We start from the raw sequence: 20773 nt of genomic DNA, 5'->3' as shown, positions 1-20773 counted from the left end.
CGAAAGATACAGATCGTAATACCCTCTTACAGTTTGAGAGCTGTCACCCTAAGAACATGATACGGTCTTTGCCATTGAGTCAGATGATGAGAGCAAAACGAATTGTAGATGATCCGAATGATTTAGATACGTCCTTAGACCTTATGATCGCTAATTTTGCACAAAGGGGATACCCTAAACATTTACTATATACTCACAAAATGAAGATTAAAAGTATTCCGAGGGAAACATTGACTAAACCGTATAAACACATGAAAAGTAAAAGATTACCATTTATATCTACATATAATGTGTTGAGTGGCAGTATATCCAGCATTTTGAATAGACATTGGTCTATTATCAAAAATAGCTATAACCATATTTGTGAACTAAACAATCCACCCTTAATGTCTTACCGTAGATCTAAGAATCTACGGGACAACCTTGTCAGAACCAGAGTTGGTGAACAACAACTAAAAGGGACACAAGTGTTATTAAAGTCTTTAAGACCAGGTAATTTCCCATGCCATAGATGCATCAATTGCAATCTTATGCAGAGGGGTAATACTTTTGATCATCCTGTGACACATAAAGTATTTAAGATTAAACACCATGTAACTTGTGATACAGACTGGGTTATTTATGTACTTTGGTGCCCCTGCCATTTATTGTATGTAGGGGAAACTACATGTGATTTTAAAACAAGGTTGAATAACCATCGGTACTCAATAAGAAAAAAGAAAGGTGACTTACCTGTTGCAAAACATTTTACTGATCATGGCCATACTGAGAAGGATCTAAAATTCATGATCCTTGACCATATCCCTGTATCCTATAAGGGTGGTGATCGACATAGGGCACTACATAAATGTGAACTTCAATGGATATTCCAATTGAATACCTTGCGACCTAATGGGCTTAACGTTGAATTTAATGTAGCCAGAGTTGCTTTCTGAGACCGTTACCTCCTGTTGTGTCCGGACTTCTGATGATGTTCTCCTCTCTAAGAAAAAATGTGTGATACATAAGTTTTTGACATGTTTTTAATAAAATAATTTTTCTATTATAGATAAACATGGGACTGCAGGACCACTTCAGATCAACTTTATTGATATTACGATAACCAATATTAGCTATATCTGTGATGGAAAGGTGGTTGAAATGTTCTCTTGCTCTATGTGTCTGTTTCTCAGCATATTTAATTTTTTATTAGTTTCTTCCTTTCCCATGGCTGGGTGATATTTACGGCACATCTTTTCCCTTTCTTTTATGTTTATTATTTTAAAATAGTGAGTCCGTTACACGGGTTACGGGTGATTTGGTTGGGATCGCGTACACGATGTTGTGTGCGTTTCTTTCCACGAACCTGTTTGACGGAGACCGCCGCCCACGGAATGTGGTCGGGATCCCGTCTTCCTCGTGTGGATTCGACTTGTTTATTTATATATTACCATGAATGAGCTTTTTGTTACCCTAATTATGATGTGCGGTAAACTGCCTATTCCCATGCAGATATAAGATTTGGGTATATTTACCCTGTTGGTGCTGTGTAAAGACAAGATGAGCAAAAGATCTTTTTAGCTAACTCATATTTTTTATCTGTACTGTATGTAATGGCCTTTTCGGAGGATCGGTATGTCTAAATTCTTGAAGCGATGTGTCATCTCCGGGTTATACGGATCGACCGCATATAATTGAATATTATGAGGACTTTGTTTACTAACGATCGGTATCCTAGTTACTATTGCGAGACGTCATATCCGGTCCGGACTGTTCCGACGCATGCGCAGTGGAGCTGGACAGATACTGGCTGTGAATGACAAGTGTTACACATCTTACAACAAGACCTGCGTTCTGATTGGTTAAGTGGTCGTGCAGTCTCTGAATCTCACCCAGCTGGTGAATATTGCGATTTAAAGAATGTTATATTTTCTTGCATGACAAATGTATGTTTTATGTTGTTTTTAACATCGACGTATTGTTTTCACTATTTGTATCGATTGATGTCGCTTCGATACTCTTTCTTTGTTGTATCACGTTATTTTGAGATGTTTATATCAACCTCATTATTCTAATGAGATTGATGACACTGATTGTATACACACTATATAAACCACTGAACTTGTATGTATCACTATGCTTGAGAAAGGTCCCAAGGTGGGACGGAAACGTTGCATTGCCATGTTGGCTCAATAAATTTCACCTTTTTTTCACCTTGATCATTGGAGTGCTGCTGAATTTTCTTTTTGGATATACGTATGGTCTTTGGATCGGGACTATCAGCTGGCACCCTTCATTTCTGGAAACTATATACTGAATTAGAGTGCTGCCGTTTTTTCTACTGGTATATATATATATATATATATATATATAAACATACACACTACCGTTCAAAAGTTTGGGGTCACCCAGACAATTTTGTGTTTTCCATGAAAACTCACACTTATATTTATCAAATGAGTTGCAAAATGACTAGAAAATATAGTCAAAACATTGACCAGGTTAGAAATAATGATTTTTATTTGAAATAATAATTTTCTCCTTCAAACTTTGCTTTTGTCAAAGAATGCTCCATTTGCAGCAATTACAGCTAAGGTAATCGGGAAAAATGTCACCCCATGCTTCCAGAAGGCCCTCCCACAAGTTGGATTGGCTTGATGGGCACTTCTTGCGTACCATACGGTCAAGCTGCTCCCACAACAGCTCTATGGGGTTGAGATCTGGTGACTGCGCTGGCCACTCCATTACAGATAGAATACCAGCTGCCTGCTTCTTCCCTAAATAGTTCCTGCATAATTTGGAGGTGTGCTTTGGGTCATTGTCCTGTTGTAGGATGAAATTGGCTCCAATCAAGCGCTGTCCACAGGGTATGGCATGGCGTTGCAAAATGGAGTGATAGCCTTCCTTATTCAAAATCCCTTTTACCTTGTACAAATCTCCCTCTTTACCAGCACCAAAACAAGCCCAGACCATCACATTACCTCCATCATGCTTGACAGATGGCGACAGGCACCCTTCCAGCATCTTTTCAGTTGTTCTGCGTCTCACAAATGTTCTTCTGTGTGATCCAAACACCTCAAACTTCCATTCGTCTGTCCATAACACTTTTTTCCAATCTTCCTCTGTCCAATGTCTGTGTGCTTTTGCCCATATTAATCTTTTCCTTTTATTAGCCAGTCTCAGATATGGCTTTTTCTTTGCCACTTTGACCCTGAAGGCCAGCATCCCGGAGTCGCCTCTTCACTGTAGACGTTGACACTGGTGTTTTGCGGGTACTATTTAATGAAGCTGCCAGTTGAGGACCTGTGAGGAGTCTATTTCTCAAACTAGAGACTCTAATGTACTTGTCTTGTTGCTCAGTTGTGCAGCGGGGCCTCCCACTTCTCTTTCTACTCTGGTTAATGCCTGTGTGTGCTGTCCTCTGAAGGGAGTAGTACACACCATTGTAGGAAATCTTCAGTTTCTTGGCAATTTCTCGCATGGAATAGCCTTCAATTTTAAGAACAAGAATAGACTGTCGAGTTTCACATGAAAGCTCTCTTTTTCTAGCCATTTTGAGAGTTTAATCGAACCCACAAATGTAATGCTCCAGATTCTCAACTAGCTCAAAGGAAGGTCAGTTTTATAGCTCCTCTAAACAGCAAAACTGTTTACAGCGGTGCTAACATAATTGCACAAGGGTTTTCAAGTGTTTTCTAATCATCCATTAGCCTTCTAACACAGTTAGCAAACACAGTGTACCATTAGAACACTGGAGTGATGGTTGCTGGAAATGGGCCTCTATACACCTATGTAGATATTGCATTAAAAACCAGACGTTTGCAGCTAGAATAGTCATTTAGCACATTAACAATGTATAGAGTGTATTTCTGATTAATTTAATGTTATCTTCATTGAAAAAAACTTTGCTTTTCTTTAAAAAATAAGGAAATTTCTAAGTGACCCTAAACTTTTGAACGGTAGACATACTGTCTGCGGCCACTAGACCCAAAAGAACAATTTTGCTTTCATCAGTCCACAAAACATGGCGCCATATCTCCTTGGGCCAGTCAATGTGTTCCTTTGCAAATTTTAACCTATTCAGCATGTCTTTTTTTCAACAATGGGGCTCACTTAATCGTCTTCTGATTGTAGCAGTACTCGCTGGTAACTTCAGATCTTCTTTGATCTTTCTGGAGGTGATCATTGGCTGAGCCATTGCTATTTTGGCTACTCTTCGTTCCATTCGAACAGTAGTTCCCCGCTTCCTTCCGCATCTTTTCAGGTTTTGGTTGCTACTTCAAGATACTTGACATCATTTTAGCTGAGCAGCCTATAATTTGCTGCACTTCTTAAATCAAGGCACATTTTTCATCAGAACAAGGTCTGGAATGACCCATTTTCCACAGCATTTCAGAAGGAAATGCACTATAACCAACATGTGCAACATTTGCCATCATCCTACCTTAAATAAGGGCCAGAATTGACACCGGTTATTCCACAGAATGAAAGACTTCACCAATTTAACTCCTCGCTGCTATTATTTTGAACAAGCCCCTTTCAATTAATGATTCAAATACTCAGAATGAGTAGCATGCAGGTCCTAATTGTTGGCTCTGTTTTTTTTCTACTACACTTACAAGCAAATTTTTTGTTACGTAGAAATATCACTCCTACCAAAAACATTGATTTATCAGGTTAATGATATTGAACTGCTATTTTTTTTTTTAATACTACTGTAGACTTACATGCCCTCTCTCTAGCATCCTCTCAGCCCCGCCACGATTGCACATTATCGAATATACGTGTGAGGGTCAGTGCCCACCCTACACGGGCAGACTTGGAAGTACACATTGCATGCCTGGAGGAGGAAGTCCTGCAGTCTGTGAATAACTCAATGCAAGTTCTTTCTGATCGCAGATCTAAACTAAAACAAGATCAATCTGCCCTCTGGGGACTTCGCAAACCTTTCTAATATATTGGACACTTATGCCACAATTGCATGATTTCGCCCTCCATTTCGATGATGTTGAAAACCCAGAACATTGCACTAGTCTGAAAATACGTGGCCTCTCTTAGGATGCATCGCCTGAAGACTGGCAGGACAACGTACCCAAACCCCACAAGGGATGTGCTCTGCAGAGTTAATTTCTAAAAATAATGTCAAAGCTACTTTAACTAAGTGCCGTAGACAGTTCTTCGAGTTTAGGAACAAACCAAGAAAGCAAGGTGCATCGAAACTGTACATAATGTATGTCATTTCTGATGCTCAAGGTATTAAAGTACACTTTTCACATCAAATATCTGAAGCTTTTTTCACCGATGATAACTCCCTATATAATCTTAGCCCACACTGTTACCCTGATGATAATCCCACTCGGCTGCTCTCAAACCTACAGCGTTCAGGCTTAGGGAAAATTTCCCCAGAGGCTCTCGAAGTCCTTGAACAACCCCTGTTAGATATGTAATTTTTAATCACTCTTAAAGATTCCCAAACAGCTAAAGTCCAGATAGCCTTATTTTCCCTATTACAAGCAATTTATTGACTGGCTTAAACAACATTTTCTTCCAGCTTTTAACGCTATCTCTAACAGTAACAAAATGCAGCTCAACCCACTTCGAGCCCACATCATGGTTATCCACAAAAAGGGTAAAAATGCTTTAATGTAGCACAATTACAGACCAATATCCCCTCTAATGTGGATTTCAAGTTGTACTAAAAATATTAGCCACCAGATTGACCTCTTTTTTACAACCATTGATCCATAGAGACCAGGTGGGCTTTATCTGTGCAATATCCTATTTTCATTCTACCGTAAATCAGTAATTTGTCACTTAATAAACGCAGTCAGAGCTTGCATAGCAACTATGTGGAAACAGATGTACCAGCTCCAATAAAAATTCAAGAAGTGATGCGGATAGAAAATCTCACAGCTTCGTAAAAAAGGTAACCATGACAAATTCTTCAACCTCTTCTTGCCACCGTTTTATTTTTTTTGTAATTTTTTTCCAGCCCACCTTCCAAAAGCATTTACATTTTTCCACCAACGTAGCCATATAAGAACTTTTTTTTGTGGAGTACGAGTTGTAGTTTAATTGCACCATTTAAAGTACCATCTAATTTACTGGGAGACTTTAAAAAAATATTTTGTGTTGTGGAATAGAAAAAAACTCAGCACATTTTCCATTGTTTTTTTGTTTCATTTTTACAGCATTCACCGAGCAATGACATGTTCACTTTATTCTGTGGGTCTATACAATTCCAGCAATACCAAATGTATCTAGTTTTTATTTAACCTTTTTCTACTTTACACAGAGTAAAAACTATTTGTTAAAAAAATTGATTAATTTGGTGTCACCATATTCTGAGACACATCACTTTTGTATTTTTTCGTTCATAGAGCTGTTTTTTTGCGGGGCAAGCTGTATTTTTTACTGGTACCATTTTATGGTACAAAAAACTTTTTGATCACTTTTCATTCAATTCTTTTGACAGGTAAGGAGGCTAGAAAACAGCAATTCTGGTGTTATTTTAATCTATATATATTTTTTCAGTGTTCATTCTGAGGGCTAAATAATGCTACATTGTAAACGTTTGGACCTTTACAGACGTGGCAATATCAATTATGTTTTTATTTTAATTGTTTACATTACTTTAGGGGAGAAATCAGAAAAAACATTTTTACTTTTAATGTTTTTTTTTCCTGTATTGCTAAAAAAAAAAAGTAAAACATTTTTAGTTTCCCTAGGGGACTTGTAAATGTGATCATTATGTATTGCAGTGTATTGTGCTTATTATAAAAAGTAAAAAAAAAAAATGAAATAACAGTCAATTGAAAAAGTGCTTAGAATAAGAAAATACATTGATTTAATTTAAACACACAAAAAAAAAAAACCATTCAAAAAGGTTCCATAAGAGATTCCATAGAGTACAGAAAATATATGCTCACATTATGTAATCTAACATTGCACGTTAGATCTACAAATAGTGCCACTGCTGTACGGTCTCGCGCAAGCGTTCATTCATTCACTGGAGACAAGTATTTTCTGATAGGTCCTATAGGTAATTTGAGTGGTAACACAATTTCCAATACTGCTGCAATACATAAAATGTATCAGTCAGCTCATATCAGTCAGAGTTTATCGATATTGTGCTGGAAATGTTTAAATATAATTTCAAACAGTTCTTTCTCCATGGGGATGAGCTGCAATACCAGACACAGCCCATCACCAAGTTACACTTATGTTTTTCGAAACCTGGATAAACGCTTTAACCCCTTAAGGACGCAGCCTAGTTTGGGCCTTAAGGCTCAGAGCCCATTTTTCAAATCTGACATATTTCACTTTATGTGGTAATAACGTCGGAATGCATAAACCTATCCAAGCGATTCTGAGACTGTTTTCTCGTGACACATTGGGCTTCATGTTCGTGGTAAAATTTGGTCGATATATTCAGTGTTTATTGGTGAAAAATTGCAAAATTTAGAGAAAATATTGAAAAAATAGCAATTTTCAGAATTTAAATGCATCTGCTTGTAAAACAGACGGTTATACCACCCAAAATAGTTAGGGTATGTTCACACGATGAGAGGCATTTACGTGTGAAAAGACAGACTGTTTACAGCTGCCTCGTTTCACACGTAAATGCTCCTCCTCGTAATTTACGAGGCGTCTGAGACGCTCGTAAATCTTGAGCTGTGCTTCATTGAGTTCAATGAAGAACAGCTAAAATTACGTGGCAAAGAAGTGCCCTGCACTTCTTTGCCGAGGCAGTCCATTTACGCGTCGTCGTTTGACAGCTGTCAAACGACGACGCGTAAATGACAGGTCGTCTGCACAGTACGTCGGCAAACCCATTCAAATGAATGGGCAGATGTTTGCCGACGTATTGCAGCCCTATTTTCAGACGTAAAACGAGGCATAATACGCCTCGTTCACGTCTGAAAATAGGTAGTGTGAACCCAGCCTTACTAGTTCACATTTCCCATATGTCTACTTTAGATTAGCATTGTTTTTTGAACATTCTTTTATTTTTCTTGGACGTTACAAGGCTTAGAACATAAACAGCAATTTCTCATATTTTTAAGAAAATTTCAAAAGCCTTTTTTTTAAGGTACCTCTTCAGTTCTGAAGTGGCTTTGAGGGGCCTATGTATTAGAAAGCCTGATAAAACACCCCATTTTAAAAACTAGACCCCTCAAAGTATTCAAAACAGCATTTAGAAAGTTTTTTTTAACCCTTCAGGCATTTCACAGGAATTAAAGCAAAGTGGAGGTGAAATTTGCAAATTTCATTTTTCTTGCTGAATTTCAATTTTATTAAATTTTTTTTCTGTAACACAGAAGGTTTTACCAGAGAAACACTACTAAATATGTATTGTCCAGATTCTGCAGTTTTTAGAAATGTCCCACATGTGGCTCTAGTGCGCTCGTGGACTAAAACACAAGCCCTAGAAGCAAAGAAGCACCTAGTGCAGTTTGAAGAGGTGTTGAGGAGCCAAAACAGTAGGAATCCCCCAATTTTGGAAACTGCACCCCTCAAGGAATTCATTTATGGTAGTTGATACCATTTTGACCGCACAGTTTTTTCACAGCACCTATTTGAATTGGGCTGTGAAATGTAAAAAAAATCATTCTTTCCAATAATTTGTGATCAAAATTTCTTATTTTCACAGTCAACAAAATACCCCATTTTGTTGCCCAATTTGTCCTTAGTGCAGCAATACCCCATTTGTGGTGATAAACTGCCGTTTGGGCCCATGGGAGGGCTCAGAAGGAAAGGAGCGCTATGTGTTTGTTGGAGTCCAGATTTTGCTGGATTTGTTTTCGAATGCCATGTCGAATTTGCCGAGCCCAAGAGGTATCAAAGCAATGGAAACCAACCAGAAATGACCCCATTTTGGAAACTACACCCCTCAAGGAATTAATTTATGGGTGTTGTGACCATTTTGACGCAATATTTTTTTCACAGAACTTATTTGAATTGGGCTGGGAGTTAAAACAAAATTAAATTTTTCCAATAATATGTCGTTTTGGCTGAAAATTTCTAATTTTCACAAGAAACAAAATACCCCATTCTGTTGCACAATTTGTCCTGAGTGCAGCAATACCCCATTTGTGGTGATAAACTGCCGTTTAGGCCCATGGTAGGGCTCAGAACGAAAGGACCACCATTTGGCCTACTGAGGATTTTCTGGTGCGAAGTCATGTATGCAGAAGCCCCTGAGGTACCAGTACAGTTGAAACCCGCAAGAAGTGACCCCATTTTAAAAACGACACCCTTAAGGCATTGCTCTAGAGGTGTAGTGAACATTTTGACCGGAGACATACACCCCATAAACTGTAATGTGGGTTCTCCTGGGTACGGCAATACCCTACATGTGGCTGTTATCAGCTGCCTGGGCACACAGCAGGGCCCAGAGGGGAAAGACTAGGGGGGATAAGCTGTGCGGAGTACATCAGGGTAAGTAAAATTGGGGTAAATTATAAACCAAGGGATGTATGATAAATTTTAAAACACTCTGTCATACAGAGCTCTGGTTTTTCGGGACACGTGTCACATTGATATATTGTGTCCTCCCTTATCCCCCTCTTATAGCAGACTTTGCACCTCTTTTGACTTTTTCCCTTCTTGCCAGTTTGGGAACTTCTCCTGGAAAGTGTTGCCCTTCTACGATGCGTGTGGCATCGCTTCCAGAAGTACTGGGTGCCCCCCCCTTCTTGGTCCCTAAAGATTAGGTTCTTAATATTCACCTCTTGAAATGCCAGGAAAGTTCCCCTCTGGCCTGTACATCGACGTAGCACGTACACATTGTACAATGCCATCTGAATGATGTGCACGGCCAGCTTCTTATACCACACCGCATGGCGCTGTAGGGCTTCAGGACTTGATCTGACAAGTCCACCCCTCCCATGTACCTATTGTAGTCCAGGATGCAGTCGGGTTTGGGGGTCTCTGTACTGGTACCTCGTGCAGGTACATGGGTACTGGTGTGACATCTCTCTTGTCCTTGTACTTAACACACAATATGTTGCTGCTAGAATGTGCCCTGCTCTCACCCCTTCTTGTTTGCCCAAGCAGAGTCTTAGGGAGGCCTCTCAGATTTCTTCTAGCAGTGCCGCATGCCGCAGGACTGGAAGAGAGGCACTTGAAGAGTGGGACGCTGGTATAAAAATTATCCAGGTAGAGGTGGTAACCCTGGTCCAGCAGTGGGTGCACCAAATCCCACACAATTTTTGCATTAACTCCCAGTAAGGGGGGGCATTCTGGGGGCTGAGCACTAGTGTCCTTCCCTTCATATATTCTAAATTTATAGGTATACCCTGATGCACTCTCGCACAGCTTATACATCTTCACACCATACCTTGCCCTCTTACCCGGCAGGTACTGGCGGAATTGAACCGTCCTTTTAAAATGTACCAAGGACTCATCAATAGAAATACACTTCTCGGGGGTGTATGCTTGGGAAAACCGGGCACTGAAACGGTCTAATAGGGGTCTCTGTTTATACAAACGGTCAAAACTGGGCTCATCTCGGGGTGGGCAATGCTCATTATCAGTATAATGTAAGAAGCGAAGTATTGCCTAATTTATTTATTTGTTTAGGTTACTGTTCAGTTCTGAAGTTGCTTTGAGGGACCTATATATTAGAAACCCCTATCAAACACCCCATTTTAGAAACTAGACCCCTCAAAGTATTCACAACAGCATTTAGAAAGTTTATGAACCCTTTAGGTGTTTCACGGAAATTTAGAGCAAAGTAGAGGTGAAATTTACATATTTTTTTTGTCAGAAATTCCTCTTTATACCATTTTTTTATAACACAAAAGATTTTACCAGAGAAACGCAACTCAATACTTATTGCCCAGATTCTGCAGTTTTGAGAAATATCCGACATCTGGCCCTAGTGCGGTAATGGACTGAAGCACCTGCCCCAAAGCAAAGGAGCACCTAGTGGATTTTGAGGCCTCCTTTTTATTAGGCACCATGTCCGGTTTGAAGAGGTCTTGTGGTGCCAAAACAGTGGAAAACCCCCAAAAGTGACCCCATTTTGGAAACTAGACCCCTTGAGGAATTCATTGCTGTTTTCATGGGGTTCATGCGACTTTTTGCTCAGTTTCTATTTTTAGGTGGCGTGGGGACTAAAAAACAGCAATTATACTTTTTTTTTTTTATTCTATTGTTTTTACAGCGTTCACCGTGCGCTATAAATGACATTCACTTTATTCTGCGGGGCGATACGATTACAGCGATACCATATGTTTATAGTTTTTTTTATGTCATATGGCGTTTGCACAATAAAATACTTTTTGTAAAAAAACATTTACTTTTTGTGTTGCCTTTTTCTAAGAGCCAGAACTTTTTATTTTTCCATCAAGAAAGCCGTGCGAGGACTTATTTTTTGCGTAACGAACTGTAGTTTCGATGAGGACCATTTTTAGGTACATGCGACTTTTTGATCTCTTTTTATTAAATTTTTTGGGAGGTGAAGTGACCAAACAATTGTGATTGTGGTACGGTTTATTATTATTTTCTTTTACGGCGTACACCGCGCGGGATAAATAATGAAATCATTTTGTAGTTCAGGCCATTTCGGATGTGGCGATACCAATTATGTATAGTTTGTTTATATATTTTTATTAATAATAGAGGACTGATAAGGGAAAAGGGGGGATTTTTACTTTTATTACTTTTAAAGCTTTTATTTTCTCTTTTTTACACATCTTTCTTTAACTTTTTTTTTACTTTATTACTTTGTCCCACTAGGGGACTTGACGGCAGGAGGCCCTAATCGCTATTCTAATACACTGCACTACATGCGTAGTGCAGTGTATTAGAGCTGTCAGCTACTCACTGACAGCAAGCATAGAGGGTCCTGACTTTGTCGCTATTGATCGCTATTGAACACGGCTTTTAAGGGGTTAATCAGCGGGGACACAGCGATCGGTCCCTGCTGTAGGAGCTGCGGCAGCTGGTGTACGAGACAGCAGCTGTCACAGCTCCGGCACGTGTCGGTAGGACGGCCAAAATGGCCGTTACTCCCGCGACATATTATTCCGTCGCTGAGCGCAAACGTATTGGTTAGCACGACGGAATATTACGTCGCTGAGCGGGAAGGGGTTAAGTAGGCAAAAAAAAGAATAGAATCTTTACAAAACCAATGTTGTCTAATGAAACTAATCAATAATAAATAACTCTAAAATAATATAAAAATAAACTTTATTAGTCCCCATTCTGATGACAAAATTACCCCCTACAATTATTAGACAAACATAGTACAAAAACAGTTAAAAAGCATAAGTAAAAATGGTCTCAGGTGAATACAAGTCACACCATTCAAAAAGTCAATGCCAAAGTCACTACTGTAGTATTCAATTAATAGCACACCAGCAGGCAGGAAATACCTAGGATTATCCTACTATTTGTACCTTGGTTCCAAACAATCAAATTGCAAAGTGCAAAAGTAAAAAATGTTGATGAGACTACTTAGTTACCTGTGGTGGACATGATGTCAGATGGGGGTATGCACCTGAGGAGACACCTCGATGTGCGTTTCGCAACCTTCGTCAGGAGATGGTCAGACAAACTAATTATATTCACAAAACCAATGTTCTCTAATGAAACTAATCAATAATAAATAACGCAAAAATAATATAAAAATAAAACTTTATTAGTCTCCTATTTTGCATAATAGAATCTTTAATGCAGAAACCTGGTAATATCGTTACCCGATAATTTCTTTTAATATTCAGTGTGGCTCAAAACCACCTGTTATATGTGAAAATGACTCACAAGCAAAAAAAGGTTGGGGATTCAAATTTTTAACAACAGTTTCCCTGTTTTTCGGACGAAGACATGCCAGGGGGGGGGGGGGGGGTTAATTTCACTGTGTTTTGCGGTGTATCGAGCCATTGAAAATGATTCTAATAATAAAATAAAACAATTATGATATTCCAAATACCCCCTACATTAAAGTGGACTCTAAATAAAGAAATTACCTGTCCAGAATGTTTGTGTGGATTGCCACACTATTTATATAATTACATAAGCGTACAGACCTAACCACACATTATATTAAACTCACCCATTACGTATAGGCCTATATGCGCACATTCAATAGCCTAAGCGTGCTCAGCCCATTTAGTTAGGCTGTGCAGATGAGAATGGTGAAGGACAGTGCGGCGCATGCAGTAAGCCACGACAACTCTCCCTGCTAATGCACAGATACAGAGCCAGGAGCAAGCTCAGTACATACAGTGAAGGAAATAAGTATTTGATCCCTTGCTGATTTTGTAAGTTTGCCCACTGTCAAAGACATGAACAGTCTAGAATTTTTAGGCTAGGTCAATTTTACCAGTGAGAGATAGATTATATTAAAAAAAAACAGAAAATCACATTGTCAAAATTATATATATTTATTTGCATTGTGCACAGAGAAATAAGTATTTGATACCTTTGGCAAACAAGACTTAATACTAGGTGGCAAAACCCTTGTTGGCAAGCACAGCAGTCAGACATTTTTAGTAGTTGATGATGAGGTTTGCACACATGTTAGATGGAATTTTGGCCCACTCTTCTTTGCAGATCATCTGTAAATCATTAAGATTTCGAGGCTGTCGCTTGGCAACTCGGATTTTCAGCTCCCTCCATAAGTTTTCGATGGGATTAAGGTCTGGAGACTGGCTAGGCCACTCCATGACCTTAATGTTCTTCTTTTTGAGCCACTCCTTTATTGCCTTGGCTGTATGTTTCGGGTCATTGTCGTGCTGGAAGTCCCAGCCATTTTTAATGTCCTTGTGGAGGGAAGGAGGTTGTCACTCAGGATTTGACGGTACATGGCTCCATCCATTCACCCATTGATGCGGTGAAGTAGTCCTGTGCCCTTAGCAGAGAAACACCCCCAAAACATAATGTTTCCACCTCCATGCTTGAAAGTGGGGACGGTGTTCTTTGGGTCATAGGCAGCATTTCTCTTCCTCCAAAAACGGTGAGTTGAGTTAATGGCAAAGAGCTCAATTTTAGTTCATCTGACCACAGCACCTTCTCCCAATCACTCTCAGAATCATCCAGATGTTCATTTGCAAACTTCAGACGGGCCTGTACATGTGCCTTCTTGAGCAGGGGGACCTTGCGGGCACTGCAGGATTTTAATCCATTACGTGTTACCAATGGTTTTCTTGGTGACTGTGGTCCCAGCTGCCTTGAGATCATTAACAAGTTCCCCCTGTGTAGTTTTCGGCTGAGTTCTCACCTTCCTCAGGATCAAGGATACCCCACAAGGTGAGATTTTGCATGGAGCCCCAGATCGATGTCGATTGACAGTCATTTTGTATGTCTTCCATTTTCTTACTATTGCACCAATAGTTGTCTCCTTCTCACCCAGCGTCTTACTTATGGTTTTGTAGCCCATTCCAGCCTTGTGCAGGTCTATGATCTTGTCCCTGACATCCTTAGAAAGCTCTTTGGTCTTGCCCATGTTGTAGAGGTTAGAGTCAGACTGATTAATTGAGTCTGTGGACAGGAGTCTTTTATACAGGTGACCATGTAAGACAGCTGTCTTTAATGTAGGCACCAAGTTGATTTGGAGCGTGTAACTGGTCTGGAGGAGGCTGAACTCTTAATGGTTGGTAGGGGATCAAATACTTATTTCTCTGTGCACAATGCAAATAAATATATATAATTTTGACTATGTGATTTTCTTTTTTTTTTTTATATAATCTATCTCTCACTGGTAAAATTCTAAAAATTCTAGACTGTTCATGACTTTGACAGTGGGCAAACTTACAAAATCAGCAAGGGATCAAATACTTATTTCCTCCACTGTATATACAGCACCAGAACAAGCTCAGTACATATATTCAGCACCAGAACCAAGCTTAGTACAAATATACAGCACCAGAACAAAGCTCAGTACATATATAGAGCACCAGAACCAAGCTGAGTACATATATACAGCACCAGAACCAAGCTCAGTACATAAATACAACGCCAGAACAAAGCTGAGTACATATATACAGCACCAGAACGAAGCTCAGTACATTATATATATATATATATATATGTGTGTGTGTGTGTGTGTGTGTGTGTGTGTGTGTGTGTGTTCTGAGCTTGGTTGTCTTGATATATATGTACTGAGCTTTGTTTTCGTGCTGTATATATGTACGGAGCTTGGTTCTGGGGCTGTATTTATGTACCGAGCTTTGTTTTGGTGCTGTATATATGTACTACGCTTTGTTTTGGTGCTGTATATATGTACTGAGCTTGGTTCTGGTGCTGTATTTATATGTGGAGCTTAGTTCTGTATATATGTACTGAACTTGGTCCTGGTGCTGTATTTATATGCAGAGCTTAGTTCTGGAGTTGTATATATGTTTTGAGCTTCTCGTTGGTGCTGTATATATGTATTGACCTTGGTTGTTGTGTTGAATATAACTCCAGAACCAAGCTCAGTACACACACACACACACACACACACACACCACCAGTACCAAGCTCGGTACATATATACAGCACCAGTACAAATACAGTTCAGTACAGAGATAATTTGCAAATTTTATTTCACCCCTGCCATATAAGTTTGTATGGCATAAAGCTACAGCTCCCAGTATAGCCAGAATGATGGTAAGGATATGCTGGGAGTAGCTGTTTCACAAAAAAGAATGATACACACATCATCTCGCTGCAGATCATACAGTGACTACAGTACTGAGCAGTTACATGGAGAATAAACATTTACATTTAGTGACTCACCAGTGACGACTTCTCAGATTGTAGTCGTTCTCTTTACTTTTCCACGTGTCCCAGAACTCTATGATGCCTCCTGGCCAGTACCCATTTCTGCGGAAATGGGTAAATTTGCTGCTCAGATGTCTTCGGAAGCTCATTTTTTCAACATTTCTGCACCTATAAACGAAGAAAAAATTCTTATGGTACCACACTCTATGCCCCCATATATAATAGTATCATACACTGTGTCCCCAAATATAAAAGCGCTACACACTGTGCCCCTGAATCTGATAGTAACATACACTGCGCCCCTGAGTAAAATTGTGTCAAACACTGTAAAGTAATTCACCACACACAGTGCCCCCTGTAGATAGTGCCCCTCATAGAGTCCTCTGTAGGTAGTGCTCCCAGTAGAGCCCTCTGTAGATAGTGCTCCCAGTAGAGCCCTCTGTAGATAGTGCTCCCAGTAGAGCCCTCTGTAGATAGTGCTCCCAGTAGAGCCCTCTGTAGATAGTGCTCCCATAGAGCCCTCTGTAGGTAGTAGCATTCCCTGTAGATAGTGCCCCCTGTAGCGTTCCCTGCAGATAGTGCCCCCTGTGGCGTTCCCTGTAGAGCCCCCTGTGGCGTTCCCTGTAGATAGAGACCCCTGTGGTGGTCCCTCTAGATAGGGCCCCATCTACAGGGAATACCACATGGGGCCCTATCTACAGGAAACCCCACAGGGGGCCCTATCTACAGGGAACGCCACATGGGGCCCTATCTACAGGGAACGCCACATGGGTCCCTATCTACAGGGAACGCCACAGGAGCACAGGGGGCTCTATCTACAGGGAACACTACAGGGGGCCCTATGTGGTGTTACCCTGTAGATAGGGCCCCCTGTGGCGTTCCCTGTAGATAAGGGCCCCGAGGCGTTCCTTGTAGATAAGGGCCCCTATAAGAATGAACAATATTAGTAATGGGCGAAAATATAAAAAAAATATATGAGTTTTTTATGTTTCGAAAACATGGAATGAACAGAATTTCTTTATAGTTACCGTATATTTCGGCGTATAAGACGACTGGGCGTATAAGACGACCCCCAACTTTTACCCTTAAAATATAGAATTTAAGATATACTCACCATTTCGTGCAGGAGCGCTTCACTATGGCCATCGGCGGCAGGACCCAGGACTCTCTGTCTCTTTGAACTCGCGCATGTGCAGATAGGCTGCTTCATCGCGCGAGATCTGAGAGGCAGGGAATGAGAGGAAAGGGCGGGCCAGAGGATCTTACAGAGATGTTCCCTGGCGGATAATATCGGCTTCCCTCAGATCTGTGGCGGATTCCGTGCATCCCGGGAGCCTGTGTACCGGACTGCAGGCTCACAAGGTAACACACAACCTGTGTGTAGACAATATGTAGACTAGGGATGTCACGATACCAGAATTTGGACTTCGATACCGATACTTCGTTTAGTATTGCGATTTTGATACCAATTTCGATACTTTTGCCAACAGTAATAAAAAAAAAAATCTTCCGTTTTCTGATGTGAGGCGCGACGTGTGATGAATTTTGACACAGGCAGTTGTTAGGACATACTTGGGTATGTCCTAACAACATGAAATATGGTAAGACAGCCCTGGGGTCCGTCAATAGACCCTTGGCTGTCTGCCCATATATGGTATGGCCCTCGATCGCGTCACAGGAATTCCCTGTGACGCGATCCAGGGGCATCCCCCCTTCTCACTTTCCCCTGAATGCTGCAGTCAGCTGTGATCGCAGCATTCAGGGGAATAACGGCGGAGATGAGCGGTTTCTCTGATCTCCGCCGTTATAGTGCGGGGCTGCGGCTGTGTAATACAGCCATTGCCCCGCTCCTGACAGGAAGTGCGCGCGCGGTCAGCATGAGGTGATGCGGCCGGCGCTGCACTAATGAGCAGCAGTTCAGGCACTGAAGACAGAACATGGGGGTGTTTTGTAGCGCGCCCGCCATGTTCTGTCTCCAGTGCCGCCGCTCATTAGTGCAGCGCTGGCCGCATTGCATCATCCTGACCCCGCGAACTTATCATGACTCAGGAGCGGGGCTGTGGCTGAATTACACAGCCGCAGCCGCGCTCCCATACATTCATGTGTTACTATACTGAGCTGTGCGGCTGCAACGTGCATCCCTAATGTAGACAATATCCGGCATATAAGACGACCCCACACTTTTGACATTTTTTTAAGGGTGTAAAAAGTCGTCTTGTACGCCGATATATACGGTAATAAGAAAATAAAAACAAATTCCATAGAAACAGATGTGTAAAAATGTTTACTGTGCTTCATAGACCTGGAATGAACAGGATATAAGTGTAGTTTATAAGGGAATGAACACATTCCCTTATAAACTACACATATATCGTGTCCATTCCAGGTCTATAAAGCACAGGAAAATAATTACGCATCTATTTCTATGGAATATGTGTTCATTGTACTATAAACTACACAAATATCCTGTTCATTCCAGGTCTATCAAGCACAGGAATTTCCTAAGGCGTCTGTTTATATGGAATTTGTGTTTATTTCCTCATTAAGGCTGGGTTCACACGACCACATTAACATCCGTAATGGACGGACGTATTTTGGCCGGAAGTCCCGGACCGAACTCAGTGCAGGGAGCCGGGCTCCTAGCATCAGTTATGTACGATGCTAGGAGTCCCTGCCTCTCCGTGGAACTACTGTCCCGTACTGAAATCATGTTTTCAGTACGGGACAGTAGTTCCACGGAGAGGCAGGGACTCCTAGCATCGTACATAACTATGATGCTAGGAGCCCGGCTCCCTGCACTGAGTTCGGTCCGGGACTTCTGGCCGAAATACGTCCGTCCATTACGGACGTTAATGTGGTCATGTGAACCCAGCCTAACTACAAAGAAAATCTGTTCATGCCATGTCTACGAAACATAAAAAATTAATTATGCCCTTTTTTATATTTTCTTCCCATTAGTAATAATGTTCATTCTTTTTTCTTATGTCCCCCTATATAGTTCCCTGTAGTTAGTTCCCCATAGTCTTCTGTAGTTCTTACCTGTCCCGTTGCCGCGCCATCCTCGAGCGACGTCAGTCCTCCTCCATCGGAACGATGCAGGGGCGCGATGACGTCATCGCCATCGCGCCGTCTGCATCATCACTAAAGTGCCGAATGGCAAGGCATCTTGTGCCTCGCCAGGGCAGCGCTAGTCAATTCAATAGTAACCGCGTCCTAAGGACGTGGATGCAATTGAGTGGAGGGGTCCGGTTCCGACTTCCCGCTTCATCCGGTTCTGCAAATCGGCTGTCATTTTAACATCCGGTCGGATCCCACCCCTGCTGACACTTGTAGGTAAGTTGGTTCTTGTTGTTCTACAAACGGGTCTGTAGTAAAGATAATGCTTCCATGTCATGGACGATTCTTTTCTAAAGTGATCTAAAATAATTATTGCCATGGACTTCTTGGGACAACATTAATCCCTGCAAGTTTCTCATATTCATCATTGTGGATCATATGTTGTAATCCTATGTTCCAAAAATAAGCAAAGTAAACATTGCCTTACACTAAATAATAAAATATTGGTCCAGGAATATGAATGCAAATCATTATTTCTAAAAATACAAGAGCATCTTGTTACAGCTCACAGCAGTCACTCTTAACTAGCACTGATCTTTCACCAACAGACATAAAGAATGTCACTGTCATTCATTGTCGGGCAAGGACTGGGATTGTAATGTAGAATATAAACAAATTTCCAGCACACAGCTATTTCAATTTTGTCTTGTTATCCACATTGAAATTGTTTCTGAAATAAGATCTTCATTTCAGAATGAAAAAGGTGAGAGCAATTTGCAGATTGCGGGCAATTGAAATAAAAATTCCACAATTTCCAACCTGACAGAATTGAATGTCAGACTGAAATTTATAATAAGCATTCCTACAGCGAAGATAATTGCAGTCCGCTGTATCAGTAGCACCTATACGAAGAGTTTATAACATATTGGGAGAAAGACCGCGTTTCATAGGACTACACCGCTTGAAGTATTTGTAGAATTGGTAGATCTGCTCATCTTTAGGCTACATGCATACCATCTGGAATTTGGTGCAGAAAATCTGCAAGTAATTCCCCAGGGAAAATCTGCGGTTTCTACATTTTGATATGGAAATAGGTGCGGTTTTATGATGCGAATTTGTGTTTTTTAAAAAAAAAATAAACTTGTGAGATACAATTCCCAAGCGTAAACGCAAGATATATTACACTATTAACCCCTTAACGCACCTTGATGCAACTGTATAATGCACTGCATTAAGGCACCATGAAGTACAGTTACGTCATGGTGCTTTTCGGTCACCATGTCAAAACACAAGGTGACAGAACAGTGACATCGGCTATGACTCGTCGGAGGAACAATCGCGGCGCCACCAGCGATCGTTGTGATTGGTCAGTCACTACTGACTGACCAATCACAGTATTGCAGCATGGTTACCGGGCTAAAAAAGCCAGGTAGCCACGCTAGCCGATCAGCTGTTGTCAACAGGAGGCCTAACAATGGCCCCCTGTCTGCCAAGTACGGCGGCCTGTTAAAAGGCTTCCGGCCGCAGGTGAAAGATGGCGGCAGGCTCAGAAGCCGAGCCTGCGGCATCAGCTGAAGGATGTCAGCTGTATGTTACAGCTGACATCCTACTGTAATGGCAGGGAACGGAGCTAGCTCCGCTCCCTGCCATTAACACCTTAGATGCTGCGATCAAAAGCGATCGCGGAATCTTAGTGGTTTCCAGGAGATCGGCATCGCTGCGATATGGTCGCACAGATGCCAATCATTGCTATGGTAACCGAATGCCAATAGTGGCTTCCTGGTCTGTCACGTACATAAGCCTATTGGGCCACGCCCGGAGGCAGAGCCTAATGGGCTTGCTGTCAGTGAATGGCTGACAGCTCTAATGCACTGCATTACGTGGGTAATGCAATGTATTAGAATAAAGATGAGAGGTGAAGGTCTTCAAGTCCGCTAGTGAATCAAAAAGTTATAAAAATGTTCCGCAAAAGTGTAAAAATGAAAGTTCTAAGTTAAAATATTAAAAACTGCCTGATTTCATA

This window comes from Rhinoderma darwinii, chromosome 2, assembly GCF_050947455.1.
Source record: "Rhinoderma darwinii isolate aRhiDar2 chromosome 2, aRhiDar2.hap1, whole genome shotgun sequence".
Classification (NCBI taxonomy): Eukaryota; Metazoa; Chordata; class Amphibia; order Anura; family Rhinodermatidae; genus Rhinoderma; species Rhinoderma darwinii.
The sequence above is the reverse complement of the archived record's forward strand: the minus strand, read 5'-3'. Positions refer to the sequence as shown.